Source organism: Rhinolophus sinicus, linkage group LG09 (assembly GCF_036562045.2).
Source record: "Rhinolophus sinicus isolate RSC01 linkage group LG09, ASM3656204v1, whole genome shotgun sequence".
Taxonomy (NCBI): domain Eukaryota; kingdom Metazoa; phylum Chordata; class Mammalia; order Chiroptera; family Rhinolophidae; genus Rhinolophus; species Rhinolophus sinicus.
Genome location: NC_133758.1, coordinates 64,389,224 through 64,398,658, shown reverse-complemented (window position 1 = coordinate 64,398,658; position 9,435 = coordinate 64,389,224). Strand labels below are relative to the sequence as shown.

The 9,435-nt window shown below is 38.8% G+C and overlaps 1 pseudogene across 1 annotated transcript; it reads right to left on the bottom strand.

Annotated features, from left to right (window-relative positions):
• Window positions 1-4,171: 4,171 nt before the first annotated feature.
• Window positions 4,172-4,790, bottom strand: LOC109433736 (ubiquitin-conjugating enzyme E2 variant 2; annotated as a pseudogene). Its single transcript, XR_002135716.2, has one exon. The product of XR_002135716.2 is annotated as a ubiquitin-conjugating enzyme E2 variant 2 (transcript).
• Window positions 4,791-9,435: the final 4,645 nt, after the last annotated feature.

The following is a 9,435-nucleotide window of genomic DNA, read 5'->3' as shown; positions in this document are numbered from 1 at the left end:
GACTTTTTAAATTTTCATTCTTCTCTACAGGTAATTTTTTTCATTGAGACATAATTTTCACACCATAAAACTCACATTTTAAAGTATACAATTTAGTGGGTTTTAGTACATTCACAAAGTTGTGTGTCTATCAACATTATCTAATTCCAGAATATTTTCATTATTCCACAAGGAAACCTTGTACCCATTAGCACTCTCCACTTCAACAGTCTCTTCAACCCCTAACAAACATTAGTCTGTTTTCCGTCTCTATGGATTTGCCTATTCTGGACATTTAATATAATGGAATCACACAATATGTATGTAACCTTTTGTGACTGGCTTCTTTCACTTAGCAAAATGTTTGCATGGTTCACCCATGTTAGAGCATTTATCAGTACTTCATTCCTTTTAATGGCTGAATAATATCCCATTGTATAGATATACTATCTTTGTTTATCTACTCGTTGCCCATACTCAACTTCTTTGCTCTATTGCCAGAGAGCACATTGGTGTCACTATCTAATATTGAGAAGGAAGGAAGAAGGAAGACCAGGTTTGGGGCAGAAAGACAATGAGTTCAGTTTTAGACATATTGAGTATGAAGTTCCTATGGTACCTCTTGGTTCAGATATCCAGTTTATAATTAAACATGTAAGTCTAAAGCAGAGGTAAGTTGTGGTATGAAGATATTGATAAGGACAGGGAGAGTTGAAACACCTAGGTGCTATTTGAGACCATGAGAGTATATAAGAAAACATCCAGAGATCAGACAGACCACACATAGTACTTATATTTGTAGGGCTCTGCTAGATAACATATTTACACCTACATTTTAGTAGTTTAACAAATTAAAGTTCATTTCTCCTACAAGTTCTGACAACTAAGTTTGCGAACTTGTGGCAATGATGTTGCTAACCTTTTTTGATACCAGAAGATTATTCTTTATGAATTTGTACCAACTGGACAAACAGTTAATTAAGTTTATTATTTGGAAGTACTGAAAAGGATGCATGAAAAAGTTAGACAACCTGACATTTTCACCAACAATTCATGGCTTTTGCATCACGACAATGCACCAGCTCACACGGCACTGTCTGTGAGGGAGTTTTTAGCCAGTAAACAAATAACTGTATTGGAACACCCCCCAATGACTTCTTTCTTTACCCAAAAATAAAGGATTAAAAGGAAGACATTTTTATGACATTCAGGACATAAGGGTAATTAATGACAACAGCACTGATGGCCATTCCAGAAAAACAGTTCCAAAATTGCTTTGATGGGTGGACTAGGCACTGGCGTTGGTGCATAGTTTCTCAAGGGGAGTTGTGGGGACAGAGCCCCAGAGAGCAGTTTCCAGGCTCTCGGCCTCATATGGAGGGGTGCCGGCTCGGGTGGTAGATGGCTGTCAGCTGTGGCTAGTTGACCGTCAGCTATAACCATTGAGCCATTGGCCACTAATATAACTGCTGCGGCTATGGAGGGAAGAAGAGCAGAGTTGAGGAGAGTGGAGGAGAGTCGTCGGTCGGTTGGCAGAAAAGCGGACAGCAGGTCGCACGTCGTGTGAACCCAGCCTCCAGTGAGACCACACTGGTATGACTTCCCTACCTATGGCTCCGTAGGTGTTCCTTTTGGGCCTAGCCACATCCTGTGTTCTTATGTGGGGAGCAGGAGTAGAGACCCCGCAGGCTGCCCTGCATACCACCTGTGTTCTTGTGCAGGGAGCGGGAGCAGAGACCCCGCATGACACCCTGCATGACAAATACCGCAGCGAGCAAGGCCACCCCACAAGACAGGAGTACTTCGAAGGTGACCATAGTGATATTCAGGAATGAGGTATATAGCACTTTTTTCTAAGATGAGTTCGCGAACTTAATTGTCTAACCTCGTACACACAAAGTGTACCGTAGGTCCAGTGGTTCTCCAGGGAAGCTCCTTCTGAGAGAGACCCAAGCTGGCTCCCATTTTCTGACCCCACCATCTAAATACCTGACAGCTGTGATTTCCACATCAAGAAAGAAAGAGCTGGAGCTCACGCAGTAGCTTTAAGAGCCTAAGCTGGGGAATGAAGAATTTAATTGCCACTTACTAGCCACTGGCCAGAATCAGCAATGTTTGGACCTACCTATGGGCTAACAGGTTAAAAAGTACAGTATTCTGGGTAACCAGAAATGGAAGAAGAACCAGATAATGCTGAATATTAGCAATGTCTACCATATTCCCAATGGGGAACAGTCTCCAAATCTCATTCCAAATGAAGTCTTTCCACTAACACCAAAGGGGATGGAAAGTGGGAATCCTCCAGGCAAACTCCTTGGACAGAGACAGGGCCTTTTCATAATTGTTCATTCCCAGGGATGTATTGAAGGGACTGGTTCAAGAGATCACTGCAAGGGAAAGTGCTGTGGCCCCACTGAGGCCAGGACCTTAATAGGCTTGGTGGCCTCCACAAGTCAGGTGCACTTAGGGATAGTGCAATGCAGCCTCAGTTGCCCACCAGCTGGATCTTAGGGGAAACTGGAAGCATTCATGCTGCCTCTACTTGGCCCATCCCAAAGAGAGAGAAAACCCACAACCGGGAAAGAGAAGGCCAAGGTGGGAAGAAAGCAGGAAGGTGAACTTTATTTGTCTCTCTCAGTACCTACCGCATTTCCCAGAAAATAAGACCTAACCGGAAAATAAGCCCGAGCCTGATTTTTCCGGTTGCTTGTAATATAAGCCCTACCCCAAAAATAAGCCCCAGTTAAGATCATCAGCCAGACGGACGCATTTAGTACATTTGTTGCAACACAGATGGACATATTGAATTATAAAATAATAATATTAATATATAAATAAATATAAATAAATAATATTATTGACATTCATACTTAAAATAAATGATAATATAAATTATAATTAAGTATTTGTAAATACCCAAGCGAGTGCCTTTGGACAAGAGGTAAACGCCTATGTAAACAGATGAACTCGAGATTTACTGCCGAATGACCAATTGGAGTACAGACAATGCACGAATAACGTAACGCACTTGATAATGAACGGATGTGGTTGTGTCTAATATGAATCTTCATAATTCAGTATGTCGTGTGTTGTAACAGATATACTTAATGCACTCGTGTGAAATAAAGAAACGTTTTCTAAATTTTGGTGCCGGCAATTTTTCATCACTTTTGTATGGACCATCATTCTTTTTTTCCCCAGCTTTTTCTGCCACTCCCCCTACTCTGGTTCAAGCTGTTATTTCTCAGTCTAGTTGTGTAGGACACAGCTGAGGCAGTCGGTTGCCGGTCGCTCACAGCTACTCACAGCAGCTCTTGCTGACTGCGGGCCGCTCAAGATGGCTGCTGGCCACTCACACTGGCCACCGATCGCTCCTGGTAGCACACTGCAACCCACGGCAGCATGGTAGCCCACAGTGGCTCACAGCAGCCAGCGGCAGCTCACACCGATCTCCGGCTGCTCACGGCAGCCCAGCTCCAGGGAGAGCCATTATTCACAATCTTAGCTGTAGAGGGCGCAGCTCACTGGCCCATGTGGGAATTGAACCATGCAACCTTGGCGTTAGGAGCACGGCGCTCCAACCATCTGAGCCACCAGGGCCGGTCCCTGGACCATCATTCTTTTTTTTTTTTTTTTTTGAGGACACCATCCATGTTTTATTTACATTTTAAGACTAACTTTAATCTCAAAATCACATATCCATACACCTATTTCCTTTTTGTTGATTTCATTTAAACTTAAATGCACGGTTTGTCAAACAAAGACTGTAAACAAATGTTTACCATGTCTGTTACATGTAACACACAGGAACATCTCTTAACAGAAATTCATCGACCTTCCCTACAACATTTTTTTATTATAAATACAGGTATCAAAACAATTCTGGACATACTATTGATACTACTAGTAGTCAGCACCCACATCACTTCAAAAATTAAAACAATCTGTGACAATATTCATTGTACCTGTTACTTTACTAGACAATTTAAAATGAAAACTGTTTCCCTAAGAGAGAGGGATAAAGCATGCCATTTCCTTTTCCTTCTTGAGCTTTTTACTTTTTAGAAATACACATGCTTCCACAGTTATCTGACACTTCTCACCATACTTTCATCTTGTAAGCCTTAATTCTATTTTGAATACTCCAGGTTTATGTTTAAATGACAGTGCCTTAAAAAAAATTGTGCTGCATTTTTCCTCCTGTTACCTGAAAACATAATAGGTGTATATATATTAAATATATTCTTACAAATGTCCCAGTCATGTTTACCAGCTGGAATTATTTTACTTAATGTGTGTGTATTTTGCATTGTGATATTTAATCAATACATTAACATGAGTAGAAGACTGTTGATTTAAGACAAGTTTCAGATCCAAAAATTAATTGTATGTTTGTCCTTCTGGTGGTTGTGGAAGCTTCATATTTTCTTTGGACATCATTAGACGTTTTAGCTCTTGGAGTACAACTGTAATGCTATATGAATTTTGCCATTTTGCTAACACTGGTATGCTCCGTGCATCCACCATTCCACTGGAATTATTTATTCCATTCATATTAATTTTGGTTACAAATCTAACTGATGGTGGAGCTTCTGAGTATTTAGGTCCACATTCTACTTTCAGGCTATATATTCTGTTTTCATAATTTGTCCTTGGTGGCCCAATAATCATGCCTGTCCACCTTGTAAGTGTCACATCTTTATCATCTTCAAGGCCCCAGCTAACTGTACCATCGCCCACTCCTTTTTGTCCTTCTTCAAGTTCTTCCAACGAGCGAAAATTACGAGGAACTTTAACTCTGTGGAGACCGCCATCTTCTCCTGCAGTCCAACACAGCTGTCTGTACGCACGGCAACGTAGTGCCCTTTTTTTTTTTTAAGTTTATTGGGGTGACAATTGTTAGTAAAATTACATAGATTTCAGGTGTACAATTCTGCATTACATCATCTATAAATCCCATTGTGTGTTCACCACCCAGAGTCAGTTCTCCTTCCATCACCATATATTTGATCCCCCTTACCCTCATATCCCACCCCCCACTCCCCTTACCCTCTGGTAACCACTAAACTATTGTCTGTGTCTACGAGTTTCTGTTTCTCATTTGTTTGTCTTGTTCTTTTGTTGTTTTTGGTTTATATACCACATATCAGTGAAATCATATGGTTCTCTGCTTTTTCTGTCTGACTTATTTCGCTTAGCATTATACTCTCAAGATCCATCCATGTTGTCACAAATGGTCCTATTTCATCTTTTCTTACCGCCAAATAGTATTCCATTGTGTATATATACCACAACTTCTTTATCCATTCAACTATCGAAGGACATTTTGGTTGTTTACATGTCTTGGCCACCGTAAATAAAGCTGCAATGAACATTGGAGCACATGTGTCTTTATGTATAAATGTTTTCAGATTTTTTGGATAGATTCCCAGGAGAGGGATTGCTGGGTCCTATGGTAATTCTATTTGTAATTTTTTGAGGACCCTCCACACTGCCTTCCATAGTGGCTGCACCGGTCTGCATTCCCACCAACAGTGTATGAAGGTTTCTTTTTCTCCACAGCCTCTCCAACACTTGTTACTATTTGTCTTGTTGATGGTAGCCATTCTGACTGGGGTGAGGTGATATCTCATTGTGGTTTTGATTTGCATTTCTCTGATGATTAGTGATGTTGAGCATTTTTTCATATGTTTATTTGCCATTTGTATGTCCTCTTTGGAGAAATGTCTCTTCAGGTCGTCTGCCCATTTTTCAATTGGGTTGTTTGTTTTTTTGTTGTTGAGTTGCATGAGTTCCTTGTATACTTTGGATATTAGCCCTTTATCGGAGGCACTGTTTGCAAAAATCTTCTCCCATTCAGTTGGTTGCCTCTTTATTTTGTCAATGGTTTCTTTTGCTGTGCAGAAGCTTTTAAGTTTCATATAGTCCCATTCATTTATTTTAGCTTTTACTTCCCTTGCCTTTGGAGTCAAATTCATAAAATGCTCTTTGAACCCAAGGTCCATAAGTTTAGTATCTATGTTTTCTGCTATGCAGTTTATTGTGTCAGGTCTTATGCTTAAGTCTTTGATCCATTTTCAATTAATTTTGGTACATGGTGACAGATAGCAGTCCACTTTCATTGTTTTGCACGTGGCTATCCAATTCTCCCAGCACCATTTATTAAAGAGGCTGTCTTTGCTCTATTGTATGTTTTTAGCTTCTTTGTCAAAAATTATCTGTCCATATTTATGTGGTTTTATTTCTGGCTTCTCAATTCTATTCCATTGGTCTATGTGTCTGTTTTTCTGCCAATACCATGCTGTTTTGATTATTGTAGCCCTGTAGTACAAGCTAAAGTCAGGGAGTGTGATACCTACAGTATTGTTCTTTTTTCTTAAGATTGCTTTGGCTATTTGGGGTCTTTTGTGGTTCCAAACAAATCTGATGATTTTTTGTTCTACTTTAAAAAATGCCATTGGGATTTTGATGGGGATTGCATTAAATCTGTATATTGCTTTGGGTAATATGGCCATTTTAACTATGTTGATTCTTCCAATCCATGAGCATGGAATGTCTTTCCATTTCTTTGTGTCTTCTTCAATTTCTTTCAAAAGTGTCTTATACTTTTTAGCGTATAGGTCCTTCACATCCTTGGTTAAGTTTATTCCTAGGTATTGTATTCTTTTCGCTGCAATTGCAAAAGGAATTGGTTTTTGTATTTCTTTTTCTGAGATTTCATTGTTAGTATATAGGAATGCAATGGACTTTTTTACATTGATTTTGTAGCCGGCAACTTTACTGTATTCATTGATTGTTTCTAATAGCTTTTTGGTGGAGTCTGTACGGTTTTCTATATGTAGCATCATGTCATCTGCAAAAAGTGATAATTTAACTTCTTCATTCCCAATTTGGATGCCTTTCATTTCTTTCTCTTGCCTGATTGCTCTGGCAAGGACTTCCAACACTATGTTGAAAAGCAGAAGTGATAGGGGACAGGCCTGTCGTGTTCCTGAACGTAGAGCAAAGGGCTTCAGTTTTTCACCATTAATTATGAGATTAGCTGAGGGTTTGTCATATATGGCCTTTAGTATGTTAAGGTATTTTCCTTCTATACCCATTTTATTAAGTGTTTTAATCATAAATGGATGTTGTATCTCCTCAAATGCTTTTTCTGCATCAATTGACATTATCATATGATTTTTGTCCTTTATTGTGTTTATGTGATGTATCACATTGATGGATTTGCGGATGTTGAACCATCCTTGTGCCCCGGGGATGAACCCCACTTGGTCATGATGAATAATCTTTTTAATGCATTATTGTATTCGATTTGCTAGAATTTTGTTTAGGATTTTTGCATCTGTATTCATCAGAGCTATCGGTCTGTAGTGTTCTTTTATTGTGTTGTCCTTACCAGGTTTTGGTATCAGGGTAATGTTGGCCTCATAAAATGAGTCAGGGAGTACTGTCTCTTCTTCAATTTTTGGAAGAGTTTGAGCAGGATTGGTATTAGATCCTCTTTGAAGGTTTGGTAGAATTCACTAGTGAAGCCATCTGGTCCCGGACTTTTGCTTTTGGGAAGGTTTTGGATGACTGATTCAATTTTGTTACTGGTGATCGGTCTGTTTAGATTTTCCAGTTCTTCATGGTTCAGCCTTGGAAGGCTATATGTTTCTAAGAACTTGTCCATTTCTTCTAGGTTATTGAATTTGGTGGCATATAGTCCTTCATAGTATTCTTGGATGATCCTTTGTATTTCTGTGGTGTCGTGATAACTTCCCCTTTTTCATTTCTGATTTTGTTAATTAGTGTCTTCTCTCTTTTTATCTTAGTGAGTCTAGCCAAGGGTTTGTCAATTTTGTTAATCTTTTCAAAGAACCAGCTCTTTGTCACATTAATTTTTTCTATTGTCTTTTTGTTCTCTATTTCATTTAGTTCTGCTCTGATTTTTGTTATTTCCTTTCTTCTGCTGACCTTGGGTTTCACTTGTTCTTCTTTTTCTAGTTCTTTAAGGTGTAACATGAGGTTATTTATTTGGGATTTTTCTTGTTTCTTGAGATAGGCCTGTAATGATATAAATTTCCCTCTTAAAACTGCTTTCACTGCATCCCAAAAATTTTGGTAGGATGTATTTTCATTGTCATTTGTTTCTATGTATCTTTTGATCTCTCCTCTAATTTCTTCTTTGACCTAGTCGTTCTTTAAAAGTATGTTGTTTAATCTCCATGTATTTGTGTTTTTCCTGCTTTCTTTTTGCAGTTGATATCCAATTTCAAAGCCTTGTGATCAGAGAATATGCTTGGTATGATTTCAATCTTCTTAAATTTGCTGAGGCTGATTTTATGTCCCAATATATGGTCTATCCTTGAGAATGTTCCATGTACACTAGAAAAGAATGTATAGTCTGATGTTTTAGGATGAAGTGCTCTATATATGTCAATTATGTCCATTTCATCTAATGTGTCATTTAGGGCTGCTATTTCGTTATTTATTTTCTGTTTGGATGATCTATCCATAGCTGTCAATGATGTATTTAAGTCCCCTAGTATAATTGTGTTTTGGTCAATTTCTCCCTTTAGTTCTGTTAGTAGTTGCTTGGTGTATTTCGGTGCTCCCTGATTGGGGGCATAAATATTGATGACTGTTATGTCTTCTTGTTGTAAAGTTCCTTTTACCATTATGAAATGTCCGTCTTTGTCTCTTGTTATCTTTTTCACCCTGAAGTCTGTTTCATCTGATATCATTATGGCTACACCTGATTTTCTCTGGGTACCATTTGCGCTTGGAGTGTCAATTTCCACCCTTTCACTTTGAGTCTATGTTTGTCCTTGTAGCTGAGATGTGTCTCTTGGAGACAGCATATGGTTGGGTTTAGTTTTTTGATCCAATCTGCTACTCTGTGACTTTTTATTGGTGAGTTCTGTCCATTTACATTTAGGGTGATTATTGATATGTGAGGATTTCCTGTCATTCCATCTTTAGTTTTCTGGTAAGGCTGTGTCTCCATTGTTTCTTTGCCTTTTTGTTGTTGTCTATGATTTCTGTGTGTGGTATTCTATGATGTTTCCCTCTGTTTCTTCTTTTATTACAGTATATATTCCAGTTCTGGATTTTTTTTGAGTGGTTACCTTTAAGTTTATGTAAAAGAAAGTTTGATATTTAGAGTATTCCATTTTCTTCAGCACGCTTCCTTTCTCCATTCCCATATTCCGGTTCAGGCCTTTACTCTCCCTCTTTTTATGTTTTGGTTGCCACAAACTGTCCCTGTTGATGGTGGTCAAATAGCCTCCTTTAGTATTTCTCGTAGTGCAGGTCATGTATTAGAAAATTCCCTCGGCTTCTGTATGTCTGGAAAGGTCTGTATTCCTCGTTCATATCTAAAGGATACCTTTGTTGGATATATTATTCTTGGCTCATGATTTCTCTCTTTCAATAGTTTGAATATTTGGTTCCACTCCCTCCTGGCATGTAGAG